This window comes from Mastigoproctus giganteus, chromosome 12, assembly GCF_048544385.1.
Source record: "Mastigoproctus giganteus isolate SK-2022 chromosome 12, ASM4854438v1, whole genome shotgun sequence".
Lineage (NCBI taxonomy): Eukaryota > Metazoa > Arthropoda > Arachnida > Uropygi > Thelyphonidae > Mastigoproctus > Mastigoproctus giganteus.
Window position 1 is genome coordinate 79,974,996 of NC_143586.1, and position 16,698 is coordinate 79,991,693.

General features: G+C 37.6%; 1 protein-coding gene across 2 annotated transcripts in view; it reads left to right on the forward strand.

Annotated features, from left to right (window-relative positions):
• The window catches only part of LOC150077223 (salivary peroxidase/catechol oxidase-like), a 168,069-nt gene that overhangs the window by 50,000 nt on the left and 101,371 nt on the right, over nucleotides 1-16,698 (forward strand). The window lies entirely within an intron of this gene.

Sequence of the window (16,698 nt, forward strand, 5' to 3'; positions counted from 1 at the left end):
TTCAAGTTTAATGTTAACAAGTATCTTCCAACTTCCCAACCCTCAAACCATGCACTGTACTAAGTGCTATAGGTTCTAATACCTTTCGTGTTTGTTCTCTGTCCACTCTTAGACCTTCTACTGCCGTTTTGGGGTTACATATACGCAAACACTATGAATACAATGAGGCATGCGAAAGGGTGGTGCGTAGACAATTATGGAAAAGGACACGGACTTTACCACCGAAGTATTTGAAGTGTGTAGCGCTGGCAGTGTTTTTTTTTTTTTTTTTTTTTTAACGTTCTGGAAATTTTCTAGAAAAGTGCCAAATATGTGAAATATTTATTACTGATGTTCTTTTCGTTCCAAATAAGATGATTTCTGCAATAAACGTATTCTACTTTTGGTATGGCCCTGAAAAAGCGGATACAACCAGAAAAAAAAATTTTCAACAATAAAAAAAAGCATGTTATACAAAAATAACATTACAAAAAGATATAAGCAGAATGATGCTTCTTTATGAGCCAAAACACCATATTCATTACAATAGATTTCCCAATTTTATCTGGGGAGGTTGGGAAATAAATTTACGAAGATAACTGAAACACTAGATGGTCCGCAAAATGAAATAAAATTTCGTAAATGTGCACCGTTCGGTAATCATCTTTCACTCGTTCTTTCACTGAATCCTGCACAAAAGGGTTTGTTTTTATGGTGTGATCTCTGTACATGAATGGCAAAATACTCCAACTTCAACCACTGGATATGCTGTTTTTCCTTGGTCTGCCTGCTATTAGTACTATGTAAAATTTTAAACCTCGTCTTGTTTAGAGAGAGTGGCGTTATTCTTGTTATTCGGTATGGTCGAATAGAGATCGTAATACAGTAAAACTAGATTATCGAATTTTGACTAGAATGGGATAATCGACAAAAAAAAGTGTGGAGTGAAGTTTCTGAATATTTTCCACGTGGTTCTTTTTGTTATTCGATTTATACTTCCTCCAGACATAAGAGGCTCCAGTTAATCCGCTCCGGAATATAACGGAGAGTCTTCCACATCTCTTCCTCATTCATAAACTGGCACGTATGGTTGAAAGACTAAAAAAAAATATTTTAAAACACACAACAAAGTTCAAAATTCTTCAAGGAGAAGCAAGAACAAATCTCAAAATAAGTAGAGGGAATCCAAAGATTCTCGTAAACCTTTATGTTTATTATCGGGAATTGTATTGTACTTTTCATCTGCCAAACTGCATCCCTGTATAATCTCACTAAATCTTCCTCTAATCAACAGCTAGCTTCAAGTCATTACCGATTAAACCAACGAGAACGTTAAAGATCAAAAACTCTCTCCAGCACGTGTATTCGTCTATAATTTCGTGATCTAATTTTACATTGAGTCACCACGAGCCATTCTCTTTTGCAGAAGCATACTGTAGATGCAATGCTGCACCGAAATCCCGGATGAGTCTTCATGCAGACTAACCCAGTACAATTTTCCAGCGAACAGTATAGAAGAGTAATCTACCTCATCATCATCATCACCACAACGCCAAAATTTGTTGACACTCTAAAAGCATTGCGATTTAGGAGGGCACTTTACCCGTCCCCTTATTAGGACAGACGTTTTTGCTGGTATAAACTGTGCATTTAGTGTCTTAAGTAGACTAATATTGTTTTAGAGTGAAAGTTGCTATTTAAGTCCGTAAGCTGTGTCTGCTTTATTCATTGTTCCTGTAAGTTAATGTGTATTTTGTTTGTATGACACCAGTTTTTGAATTTTTAATGAATGGTATTTGCAAAATGGCTTTGTAAATGTTTGATTTGTTGATATAACGTTTTATTCTGTACTTAATGCTATTCTATATTTGTGTTCAACGTGGCCTTCTGTAAATTTATAATAGTAATTACTTTTAACTGTACAAACGGTTAAATGTGTGGTCTTTATCGTTCCACATAACTCTACAACTTGATACGAGTTTCTTCCTGGAAAATTTCTCCAATTCGGTGTAAAAACTCCTGGCTGGCAGGTAGCATTGTAAGAACCATTTTGCTTGGTCTAACAACGAATAAAGTGAATGAATTCTTATTAAGATCGGCTTGTCATTCTTACTGTATCACCAAATCGTCAACTTTCAATCAGATAGCAGTGTATAAAAGTCCTTTCTGTTTTTTAATATACTAATCGATCCGACACCTTAAAAAGCCTGGAGACCTAACCCTTCTTACAGAGACGGCCAAGTGGAGGAAAAACAAAACGCAATAAAACTATTGCCATTAAGGTCAAGTGGTGTCAGAATAGTTTGTAGGTTAACGAAATCTTAATTACCTTGCACTTCCTTCGTTGATGCAACATGTGAATAGGGCGAGTGACACGCGTCGGTATATACACACACTCTCACCATACACGTATAAGGGTGCACTAGCCCACATGACAAAAAAAGAGGGTCGATTGTGAATAAAGACAGCTTCATAACATCCGCGTATTTGTTCGCCAGAACTCTTCCTGATGGGGTCAAGATAGATGTTACTGAGTTATGCAATGCGCAATCCCTAAGAGACCATTCGCGTAGGGGGGAAACACCGCCCCCGCACACAAAAAAAGAGGAGGGGTAGTTAACCACTCCTAGTAGGGCGTTAGCAACGTTTAGAGAGACAAGAGAGGAACAAATTAGGTTGGGCCAGATTAGGAGTTGATTCTGCAATAATTTGCGTAGCAGCGAAGGATCGACACATCCTTAGAGCTCTGTAGTGATGCTCAAAACATGACTGCACTTGGAAGAAGTATTACTTAAGTCGACGTTCTCACTCTTATTTGATATTTAGGTGTGGATTTGTACACCTAAGGATGGCAATAGTTTAAATATTAATAAATAGGTTACAAAATTATATTTATTCAGCGTTTGGGTATAGCTTTTCTGCTCCTTTATGTGTGAACAGGTCGCGTACTTTTTTTGTTCACTTTATGATATCAGCACTGACAAGAGATAAGCTTAGCTTTCTAAAAATAGTCAATGATCTAAAGACCCTGCTCGCATGATTTCAATTGAATATCAGGGTTAGCACAAACAGAGCTATCTTGACATTGATAAAGCTTGCACCAGAAGGGGAATGAGGTCTGTTGTCTAAAGCTCTACACCCAAAACAGCACTTGTATTGTTTAATGAATACAGGGACAAAATCTCGCAATGGCACGCTATTTACCTTAGATGGGAAAGATGATTATATGACTGCCAGCAAAGAATTAGATTATAGAAAGCAATCAAAAAAGTTGGTCCTTTTTTACTAGAGGAAAATCCTCTTTTCATTCTGGTTCTATGAGGGGGTGTGCTTAGAAACCCACAGGTTAGTCCACCCCTGTAAGAATATAATTTTCAGATTTCTCCATGTGTAATGCTGGCTGATGTGGGTACCTCCCATTCAGTAATGAAGGTATCCGTAATTTTACCCAGTATTTCATTTATTTATTAAATCAGTTCATTTTATTTGTTCTCTGGACGGTCTCCAGAATGCATAATTTGGTACAAAGAATTTTAAACAATCTTCTACACTGTTAGAAAATAAGATATTACCATCCATTGAACAAAATTATAAACTGATATGTTGCCAATAAAGTATACAGTCAGTGGCCAATTTATTAGGTATAATTATCCTTTTTCATGAAATGGAACGCACCACATCACATATTAGTAACACGCACCACATCACAGTAATAGCATCACATATTCGTACCAGGCGATACAAACCAGGTGGGAAGATAAGTAAGCATGATGTACGTGTGCAATTCAGTGTTGCAAAGGGTAAGATGAAACATTTAAATAAATAATTTTAGTCATAATGACCGTTTAGTTAAATCAATGATGTCCCGTCAATGATGTGAGGAACTGTTGTGGGCTTTTTTCACTTTGACTATTCGCTGGATAAAAAACCCGAGTGTTACGTTAGGAGAGTAAGATAAGGTGATTGAGTGTTATAAAATTTTTATGCGACCAGTTCTTTCCAAGATATAACATCTATGACAAGCTCTGGAACTGACGGGTTCAACATATTTGAGATCTTGAACGGATTTCTACTCACCTTGTTGATCTATCTGAGAGTCCATATTTGTGACCCAAACGTCGATTAAAACGAATTTTCGTCACAGATGGTAAAAGTACATTACGACATTAAAAGACACCGTGGCAAGCTACCATACAACCAGATCCAATCTGCAAGGGACCCAAGAAGCCGGGGTAGGGGCGATAGTTTGTTCGAAATGGTTGTTAAAGAGAGGGGAGAGACGTTGAGTATCTCTTGGAGTGGCGCCAAAATTTATAGCTTAACTTCACCTCTGATATAACGAGACATAAGAAGAGTTTGATCATGACACATGACCAGTTGTGTCACTGTACATACAAACTGAGTACTAGCTGATACCCATCTATTCGATACCTGTGGTAAGGATATACTGGGGTAAGGAGCAGGTATCTGTTCGATACCCACTCCTCACACCAGTCTGTATACGAATGAAAACTGTAATAAAGATCTATTGGGATCGTAAGGTATCGCAAGCTTTTTCTTAATAGAGGATTCAGATTTAGAGAGACGCTAAGTATGTCCTATAATATTGTATAATTTTACTGGATCAAGTGTAAAGTAACAAATATGGATCAAAAAAAGATTTATGTAAGGTATATAAGAAAACCCAGAGATTAAAAAGCAAAGCAATCACCTTTCGAAAATCTATTAAGAAAGTCATTAGTATTGTTGTTGAATGAACCAAAGACCAATAAAATGTCTCGTATGAGAAACACGTCCTCAAGTGAATTCAGCAACTGTTCACTGGGTGTCTAGATTTTGAAGCCGCATCACATTTACCCAAGCAATTGTTTCCTGAAGATTACACCTAAAATATTCGCAAAAAATGCCTAACTTTTATTAGGGTGTAGATTGAACCATGGTGTAGATAAATATGATGTAGAACTGAGTGTCGCTTCTGAAATAATAAAAAAGCAGCGACTGAACTTTCATTAGAAATATTGAATTAATTACGAGTAATGCATGCGTTATTCTGTTTTATGGATAAAACAAAAGGATTGTGAAGAAACGCTGACTTCCAATTTCATTTAATTCTTTTTAATCAATCCTGGTTAGTTTGATAGACAAATTAACATAATTTAATAACCAAAGTGTTAATTTTCACGTTGAGAAATTTTCTCTGCGCACGCACAGTTAAAATATTTGCTTTGTGTGACAAGTCATAATCAGTGTTTAAAGAATCGAAATGATAGTGTAAACTTCATCTTATAAATGGGATCGCTTATCTTGATGAACGAAATGGGGCATGCCTTTGGTGGAAAATCATTTTATGATCTCGTAAAATTGGGGTTGTCAATTTAACTGCAGATCGCTTAGAACCATTCACTATAAACATTGAGACAAAATGACACGCATTGGACTGTCCCCACATTATGCAACTTCCGACTATAAAATTACTGGAAGTTCCTCTCTAATATGGATCGCTAAACGCTGGTGGAGACTGGAACGATTGCAAATGATGAATAGTTTGGTTTAAATAAGGGGAATTAGAAGAGTTAATAAAGATACGTGATGCATTCACATGTAGGACTTGTTTAGACAAGAGGGGAGGGGAGGGATTCTTAACACACGGTGCGTTTTAAGTACACCAGGAACTGCCAGCCATCCAGACAATTATAATAATCGAAGTGAAATCATAAAGAAAAGATGTTATAATTATTAATTACAGCACTTTCTTATTTTGTGCAAACAGCCACTATTTTCACAAAGACATTTAATTTATTTGAATGCAGCATTTTTATTCTGAATGATGTTCTTCGATAGCATTGCAATCGAACTTCTTGATTATCATCATATGTTTTCTGGGACAGGTTAAAAGAAGTCTCTATACGAAACCAGAAAAAAGAGAACACAAAATCCGGTAGATATTTTTAAAAGACAAATTAACTGTAGGACATACGAAACCAGGGTCATAATAGAAAAATACAGTGTTAACCATATGGTGTTATGTCGACCAGCTACCATTGATTCGTGTCAATGGTAGTTGGTCGACATTCTGTTTCCTTTCTCACGAAATTTCGATGACATTAGCAGTTAATAAGTTGAGGAAAAGTTACGTGGTTTGGCATCATCAAACAATAATTAAAGAAAGAAATCCCTTTACATCACGTATCGAGGGATGTAGCGGTTGATTATCAAGTTGTATCAAGGTCATCGAAGTTCTTCCAAGAATTGCAATAACCTATATGAAGTTTTTGCCAAGATTGAGTTTCTCTACCTTCCGAAGTACAAACATTTTTATTTAAAATTTTTCCTGTTAATATTTGTCGACTGAGAAGCAGAAGCAATATAGCCAGATTGATCAATAATCGATGGCGAGAGCTACTTGAAAACCTCTCCAAGGTAGGAAAAAATTGAGTGGTTAAGAGACACCTGAGGACAGCCGTAAGGATGTCCCGGGATGCCTTCTAACTACTTCATTAAATTTATTCCTTTGTCAACAAAAGCAGAAATGACCCGAGCTCGAATCTCTTCAATGACGATGAAATTTTATGGGCTTTTTTCATAATGTGAGGAGTTAGTCGTTCTGAGGCCAGGCTCGCATGGTTCTTTTTCCTAGAAACTTGGACTTACGTCCAGAAATTAACAAGTCGACCGCAAAACAAAGCGAGAACTTTCTTGTTGGCTTAAACACACACTATCGCCATCATTGCAAAATTCCACAGTAGATAAGGAATGTGGTATAAGTGTTTAGGACAGTTAATTTAAGAAACACACCACAAATTAAATATATGCAGCGCATATATAATTATCGAGATTGATGCTCCGGGGTTGGAGGCCTGTTTCAGTTTTTTGTTTCTTCTTTTAAAGAAGAAACTATTAAGTGAAGTTATAGGCTGACAATAAAAAAGTCATGATCCACCATTATTTTATTTATTATGTTTATAAAATTACCTTCGCGTTACTTTGACACTTCAGACTAATCCTGATTGTCAACGTGATTGTTGCAAATAGTTTTATTATATTTTATTACTTTCTCTCTATCTTATTCTATACTGAAATAAAAGAAATAAATTATTTATTAAGCATATTAATAAGTGTTTCCCATCTGAACTTTACCAAACTCTCTGCCTCGACAACCGTGGCAAGCGATTCATTCCAATGATCTACCCATCGCTCGAAATCAAACTTCGAGATCCGGCCTTCTGTTCCTCCTAAAATTTTGAATTTATTCTTTATGGTTCTACCAATGCAAATAATTCCCTCGTTCGTTCTACTGATTGGCTTCAGGGCCATACTGTATAGAATATTAAAAGACAAGAAGAAACTTCTTGCAAATGGACTAATTTCTGTAGTTGCAATTTTTGGGAAATACAACTGAAGAGCCCTGATTGATTAGCACTGCGGTCACGATCACTGTCTTCCACATTGCGTGGAAAAGGCCTGAATTCAAGTCCCACCTAGAAGCAAAAAATTTCTGTGGGCTTTTTCCAGCCATGGCTGAGTTGGTCGGTGTCGAGTGAGTGAGAGTTTTGAAGTTTTATCTCCCAGAAATTCAGGTTTTTCATACAGCAAACAGATGCCCCGACCACACTCTATCCTTATCTGCTTAGCGCACTGGACAGTCATTATTTAGAATATTGTAAAACAAACATACCGAAAATGACATATATTACAATCCGATCTTATTGCAGTGCAGAAATGGATACAAGACAGTTCTCTACTATAAAAACAAAACAAAAATGACGCTGATTTAGCCCATCATGTTCCAAAATGTCTGCCACTGGTAAAACTACATAATCATGAATGTTTGCAGAAAGTTAATGTTAATACCGCTATTCATCATGTTGTTAATTTAGTTGACAAACAGATATATCTAGGATTACGGATGATTTAAATTCTCAGTTGGTCAACACAGGCATACTTGATTAACAAATTAAAAATTTATTTTTTTCTGTTACATTAAAAATTATCTTTACACACCATTTCCTTATTTACCTTTCGTTAGTGGACTCCGTGACAACCTACACAGTTAATGCGCGGTCAAGAGCTAACCCTTCTTCAGATTTTAAAATCAGCAGTAATCCCTATTTAGAATTCTCGATGAAATGAAATTTGGAATGATGAAAAACAGGTTCTGTTCTCCTTTATCAGATCATCAAAAGATGAAACATAACCGCCATGAATGATATAAATACAGTACAGTTAATGGATTGAATCACAAAATGAAACTCCTTATGACTCCCGAAAAGCCAAATTTCCCCATCTTGAGTACCCAAAAACAAATATGGTGAAAGAAACCCATCTCATATTTTTAACACTATAAACTTACTAAACTTGAATTTTAATTTATTAATACTACGAGGCGCTGCTGTAACGGGTGACATCATCAGTTACAACAGCGCCACAGTATAATGGTTCCAGTCAAGCTCGGTGTAAATAATAACGATGGTCCAGTGGGAGGCTAGTAATTGGGAATAGGGGATATAACCACAGCGTTAGGTTTGTTCTTAGAGCCAAACTAAGAACATACATCAATGAATCATTAAAATACGATAATATTGCATTTTATGAAGGGGATTTTATGAAGCTGGTGCTAATATTTCACCCTTTTTTTATGATAAGATCTTGTTATTTTGCTGCTTTTCATTCTCCACATAATTATGTGTATTTTTTAGCTTGCTGTAGACCAACACTATTTGGAAGTTCGTAGTTTTCCGTTGTCAGCTGCACGAGAAAGTCTAAAGGCACACATATTTAGCAATGTCAAAGGCGTGGAGGAAAGGAAAGGATGCTTCGCGTTAGAAAGGGGCAATAACCGCGCAATTTAATTTTACAGACGCTGACATGAGTTCACTACTAAACTTAGCAACCTAAGCATATCACGTGACCTCATCACCTACTTTGAGAAGGAGCGAGCCTGAAACAACGCGGCAGTTCTGAGAAAATGAGAAGACTCCGTTTCCCTTCCAGTTATTTTTTATGCGCATTAGAAAGGGTTGCAATAATGGCGATAAAAAAAAAAAATTTCTTGCGGTGTCAGCTTCGAGCCACCTGCAGATTATTCAGTGTGCGCCAAAGGACAAGAATTTAGGTCTTGAGAAATGGAAACCAGGGCAAGTTTTATCGCTGTCGTAGATTCTTGCTGTGTGGAGCATCATTAGTTCAGTAACCTACGAACAGGTAGCAAGATATTAAACTGTAGCATCGCCCGCTATAATTACGTTACCTCCTCCCCTCGTGTTCGTGTTGTTATGAACGTAGTGCGTAGGCCTAGCTGTGTGTCTCTGAACCCGGGAAATAAGTTTCATTTAAAGAAGAAACGAAAAACTCCACATTTATCGCTGCACACTTGCATTTCCTTCTCTTCAGTACGTGCAGCATAAATTAATCGTATAATTTTAATGATTTTCTTTATTGTTTATAATTTAATCATTTTACACTAAGATGTAAATATATTTGTTTATAATTAATGATTTCCCTTCTTTCATTTTTAAAATTTTATGATGTATCATTATTGTGGAAAACAGAGTTCAATTCCCAGCCATAGACCAACATCGAAGTATTTGGAAGACCAAATATAGGCTGGCAATACTGACAACACTGATATTATCAGGGCTATACCGCTGCTCAAGATACCTACTTGAATTATCTACTAATTATCTACTATTATACAGTATATAATTTTATTCGTATTAGAGCAGTAACCAGGAATCTTCATGTGACTCTGTAGATCCTAAATAAATAATTAAATTGCACCTCATTGCTCAGAAACAAGAACGTTGCACAGACTCTTGATTTAACTTATATTTAGCGTAAATTAGTTTAAACCGTGACAGCCACATTAAGAAAAAGCAAGTGTACGTTTTATTACTCTCATCCAATGAGTACAATCAAAAGAAAGAAGTTTAACAGTCTGAGGATAAAATTACCCTTTTCAAAAAAAACTGTCCTTTTATACAGTCGCCAGATCCATTGTAATAATGTTTGTTATCAAAAAGAATGCGCCTATTTAGTTAGTCAATGTGATTTCTGTTTTCTACCTCTACCAAAAGGTAAACTAAAAGCAGCCACTTGGAGATTTGCGTTTACAAATATCCTCTGCAGATGCCTGCTACCGCGTGACCACATTCTGCCTTCCAGCTTATTAGTGGACAAGCATCTTTGCACTTTCTAAACAAATAAACTCATTATTTCAAAAGTGGGTCATCATCCATTGTAAGAAACCATTTGCATCCCAAACACTTGAGATTTTTGCCATCTTCCCACAACTTTCCCATCCTACTCTTTCTTCCATTAATCTCTTTTGTTAAAAGAAATAATGAAATTTTTCATGTCGATCACGAACACAATGAGGGCATTCTATTATGTCTAAAATTATTATCCCTTCGAAACTATTAAGGATTAAACCTACTAGTAAGATAATAAGTTCTCAATGTTCCTCTCAAGTTTGGAATGAAGAAATACATTACAAAGCATGTTTACACAGAACCAAGATTAGCATTATTATTAGCAGTGGCAAATGATACAAAAAAGCAAAATTTTATAATATCAACACCAAAAAAAAAAAATTCCAGTTCACCTCTTTATCCCCTTCAACAGTTTGCCTAGTACTTCCTTGAATTTATTCAAAATATTCACTTCCAAAACAACAGATGAAAATTTGTTCCAACAATCAACCACCCGCTGGATGAAGGCAAACTTCGCACATCTACCCTTCAGCCATTCTTCTTCAATTTGAATTTATGCCCCTTCATGTGTGCAGTCTGAGCAAGATGGAAGAATTCTATGAGCTTCGAGCTCGCTCAATCCATTCAAAGCCTTAATTTTTGCAGGTCTATGCAAAATCCATGCAGGCCTATGCAAAATCCATGCAGGTCTATGCTAACTGGTTGTCACCGAAGATGACAACCAGTTACATTAACTTACTTTAACAAGCATCGATTATGAAAGTACATCTTATCTCGAGCCCTCGTGGCTAAAGCCGGTGTTCTTCCACACTGCGGAACAGGCCTGGACTTGACTCTTGTGTAGACGGATGAAATTTTATGAGTTTTTTTGAATACCCAGTGGAAAGTTCTAGCAAACACCAACCTTCTCATTTCTTCGTGACAACTTAATGCGTTTGTTATTTTCAGTCGTTTGGAGAATGGAGACTTTTTAAAGTATTTTCAATCTGAGTTGCAGTACCAGTTTCAGGCGGAATGAGTAGAATTATTTAGGTTTTTCAAGTCGCATAACCCACTTGGTCAGCATAGTGGTTGCGATTTCCGTTCTACCACACCGTCTGAAAAGCCTGCATTTGAATCTCATCCCAGACATGAGGAGGAGCTTTTATCAGCTTTATTTTTTTTCGCAACTTTGCCCAGTTAATTGGTCAGAGGGCTGCATAGTTTTATCTCCTGGAAACTCTCTTCCAGAATTGGCAAACAGGTAAACCGACGGAATAAATAAACGCTGTTACAGACAGAATTTACTGAGGCACTAACCTTACTTGTTTCGGCGCTACAAGCTACTTATCTCCCATGGCCTTACTAGTTTTGGCGCTTAGCGCGCGCGCGCGCACACACACACACACACACACACACACACACACACACACACACACACACACACACACACACACACACACACACACACCTACTGTTACTTCACATGACGGTGCAGATCTTCCCGTAACACCCTTGATAAAGGATATGGCCATAATAAACAAACTATAAGAATTAACATACCATATGCACCACACTATGGCCCAAAGTAAAGTAAGGCAAGGGCATCCCCGCAACCAGCCAGCCAATCACCTTATGAACAGTTTCCAACAGAGTCTAACAGTAAAAGATCTGAAATTTTACCATTAGCATTAGTAGAGGCATACGATGCAAGAAAACAAGCTTATGCAGCATCAGCCAAAAAAAAAAAACAAAAACCCTTCCCATTTCAACCCTCCATTCGTTCCAAAAGCCTGTCCAGCTCAGCCCTAAATTTATTTAGGCTGTCAACTTCCACAACAAAAGATGGAAATCTGTTCCACCAATCAACTACCCGCTGGATAAAGGCAAATTTCTGCACATCTATTCTACAACTGTCTTTCCTTAATTTGAATCTGTGCCTCCTCAGGCTCTTAATCTGAGCAAGAGGAAGAATCCCATCAGCATTCAGCTTGCTCAAGCCATTCAAGGCTTTATACACCCCAATCAGATCACCTCGCAAGTGCCTACTCTCCAATTTGCAGAATTTAAGCCTTTCTTGGTAAGAGCATCCCGTTGTTCCCCTCACCAATCTCGTTGCCCTTCTTTGTACTCGTTCTACCAACTCTGCATCCTTCCTAAAATGAAGCCTCCAGACCTGTGCACAGTACTCTAGGTGTGTCTTGACCATTGCCTTGTATAACGGGATAATCACCTCCCTGTCCCTGCTAGCAAAATTCCTATATATATCATTGACAAGACTCCATGACCTGCCCTGGCAGCTCGTAGGGCAGGTCATGGAGTCTTGCTCAGAGCACTTCATATTTCACTGCACAATTACCCCCAGATCTTTTTCACTTTCCACTTCCCTGGGTGTAGTACCACACAGTTGGCACGTTTCTCATCGGTTATTACTACCCATATGCAGTACTTTACATTAGTAAATGTTAAACTTCAGTTGCCACTTCTCAGCCCATTTGCCCAACTTATCTAGATCCAGTTGGAGCAGCATACTGTCTTTACTGTCGTTAAAAACCCTGCCAACCTTTATATCACCTGCAAATTTGGACATTAAACCTGTATACCTTCATCAATATCAATCATAAATGTACAAAACAACAGTGGACCCAACACCGAACCCTGGGGAACTCCACTAATAACATTTTTCCACGAAGAGCAGTGTCCATTGATTACCACTCTCTGCCGTCTCCCATTAAACCATCCCTTTATACATTGTAGCAACTAACCCTTAATGCCATATCTCTTCAATTTGTACAGCAGTCTTCCATGTGCAACAGTATAAAAAGCTTTCCTGAAATCCAAGTATATGATATCAAAATTATTTTTTTCATCCAGTTCCTTTGTGACCACATCATAATATCCGATCAAATTGGTCAGACCCCCCTTTAACAAACCAATGCTGTATCTGAACTATTACTGAAGTCTCGTCTAGATGATCCTGTAATGCTTCTTTAACCAGTGACTCCATTATTTTCCCCGGAACACAAGTTAAACTAATAGGTTTATAGTTACTTCTGTCACCTTTTTGAATGGTTCTGTCACCTTCACAAAGTGGTGACAGAACCTTTTTCTGTCACCACTTTGTGAACTGGTGATATATTTGCACACCTCCAGTCCATGGGGACCTCCCTTCAGTCCAAGGATGCTCTCTTAATTATGGCTAAGGGTTTGCTTACTTCCTTTGCTGCTTCCTTTAATATAACTGGATAGATCCCGTCCACCCAAGGTGCCTTTTTTTATGTTTAACTTCAACAATTTCTCCTCAACTTTTCTCTCAGTTATTACAAAATCACTCAGCTCCCTGTTAGAGTTTGATAAACTTCTGGCACTCCCCTCATTGAATAACTCCTCATGTGTGAATGTAGATGCAAAATACTCATTCAGTTTATCAACTACCTGAGCATGATCATCAATAGTCAATCCATCTATGTCAAGTAGTCCAATCTGATTCATCCCTTTCCTTCTAGAGTTTACATAAGTAAAGAACACTTTACTGCTTTTCTTTGTATCCTCTGCCAAGGATTTCTCGTAATCTGCTTTCGCCTGCCTAACCTCCTTTGTGACTTGATTACAGACTAGTTTATATTTGCCATAGGCTTCTGTGTCACCTAATACTTTATATGCATCCCCTACATTCTTCTTCTCTGCCACGAGCCTCATTAATTCATCTGACATCCATTTAGGCCTAAACCTTGAGCAGTATTTATTAGTTGGAATGAAAAGTCTAGTAGCCTTCAAAATTTAAATCCCTGAAGGCTTCCTATTTAGAATTCAACATTGGTAACATCATCATTTTGGTGCATTCCAAGTAAAAAAAGGTGCATAGTACAAAATATTAAAAAATATCTTCAGTGATGTACAGTGAAAAGAGAAAGTTCACACAGAGAAACACTAGTCAAAGACGCAAAAGCCAGAGCTTACATCTGAATAGTTCACAAAAATTATATATTATATATATTCTAGTAAATGTAATGAACATTTCGTGCTATTTGCAGTCTTGGGACTGGATGACCGGCATCAACTGCAGGGAAGGAATTACTTGAAATAGACTCTACTACTTTTGTTTTGGATTAAGAGTCCATTGAGATCTCGCACTCCTCTGGGAAGATTCTCCAAGAGCAGATGACTTAATGTTAGGTACAGATATTTGGCCAGTGGATATTTGTGCTGTGAAGATTATCTCTTTTATAACATCAGCGAATCAATCAGGAACTTGTAACTGGGCTTGTTTGTTTTGTTATTTGGTTTTTAGGAGCATTAGCAACTTAGGCCATATTGCTCCAGGATATGCGGTGGTCATTCCCTGACCTTTCCGTATCCTCCGTATTTGGTGGTGACGGGCTCGAACCCCGGTCTAATCAAGAAGCGTGTGCTACGCACTGCTGCTCCTTCCCACCTGGCTACGGAGGCGCCACTTGTAACTGGGCACTGGAGTTATAGTTTACTGCAGTCGGAGATGAACTTTTCGAACAGCTCGATTCATATGCCACTGTCTGGAAGTGAGCACTATTTTGATCGAGGTAGATGCTGCTGACGCCTAGATATCGTCGTATAATTACGTTGGGAAGATAGTGGCGTTGATAAAGTACCGAACTATAGAGGAACAATTTTCCGCGACAGTATAGCGATTGCACTACTTGTCACTCATTTGGGGAGGTTCGGTTTAAATCCATTTGGAGACTGGAAGAACTCTAAGTTCTCTTCAATCGAGGCTAGGTTAGCTGATCTCAGGAGGAGGAGGATAGGGTTTCTCCCATGAGCTATTTCAGGTTTTCAGCTCGCGCAACATGCAGATGGCCAATGAAAACACTTATACAGACATGTCTGGACCAACATGATCTAAGCTGCTTATGCTCTGTAAAAGCCATTAGCAACAACAACAAAAATAGAGCGAGCATGCAGAAGTTGATTTTTTGTCTCCCATCTAAGCTGTTTTGACTTTTTACTACTTGATCAATATTCTGGCACCAGGATTGCCCATAAATCTCGGTGAGCTGGTCAATCCTTTTATAGCTGCTTGGTTCACGATTGTGGCCCATTATCTAAATCTACTGACTTTGACAATGTAACGTAGCATTGCATAGGGAGAAAAAAGGCCTGACGTAGCCCAGTGGTCAGGAGCGAGAGTGCATAGCACGCGTTCCTTGAGTGGACCAGGGTTCAAGCCCGTGACTACTAAATACGATAAATATTTGTACTGACGATTTATTGTAAACTCTACTGACTTGGTTGTCGTTCTGGAGTATAAACAGAAAATTTAAACCCGTTCACCATCTTTAGGTCTGTCTTTGAAAATTCCTTCTTAGAGAGAGCATACTTGCTAGGAACTTAATAACATTTGTAAAACTCCTGACAGGGAACTCGAACGTCCCTGCAATGCCCAATATCATTACAGGTCTAAAGTCAGCAGAATTACTCATGACTAATCTCAACTACCCATAAATCAATTAAAAATCATGTGGCATATCCAGACTTATTCTCTAACCTGTTGTTACCACATTGCAGATCTGGCTGATTTTTTCAATCCAAAACCTACCTGACGCGCCATCTTCCTTAAAGTCATCTACTTTTCGCATCAAAAAGCAAACCAATGCCATACAAGCAGCCAGCAGATTCATTCAGTTGGAAAAAATCAGCTCTAACTGATTCAATGAAAACTTTTACTGAATTCTGAAGTTTATTAGACTTGTGCCATTTACGTGAAAAAAATTGTTTCTTAAGATTTATCTACTGCAATTATGTAATTAATTTTGTTAATTATTAATCAAAAGCTCTCTTCGACCAGAAAAGAGCTTTTGACCGTTTTTGGAAGCGACTGCTAAAAAAAAGTCAACAAACTGATTTAATAAACAACTAGCAGTGTAGAAATATTCAAAACTAATATCAGACGTGATTTTTCAGTATTTTTGACATCAAAATGATAATATAGATGCACTTGATCTATAATAGCAGACGCGATTTGTCTTTCAAAACGATAATATGGGTGCACTTGATCTACGACTACTTTTATATTCTCTATTATATAGTTTGATCTTTGAACAGCCGAGGAACTGGTCAGGTTAGGATTTCAGATCTTCAATAACAGTAAAACCCGAACTATGTCATTTTAATAGAAATATTGTGGTAATCGGTTGTGCGCAAACGTAAACGGTCATGTTGAGAAGAGAACAATTTCATGGTTTGATGCTGGTTCGCAGAAAGCTCTGAGGCTTCTTACTGCATGCGAAAGTGATGTTCACCCAAGTGATGAACAGTTCAGCCAAAGAATGCTTCGGTGACTGTGAAAACTGATCAGACAGCCATTAAGAAAACTGCTACAACCTAATTGACCTAAAGTATCTAAAAATCACCCAAAGGCACTCCATATTTTAATTCCTTTAGAGTACATTTAATTTATGAAGTGATTTCAATTTTTTTTTGACTGTTTATTGAAATGGGCGTTTTCTCTGTGTTTTCCTCAAATTTCTTTAAACAGTACCTTTGCCTTTTTTGC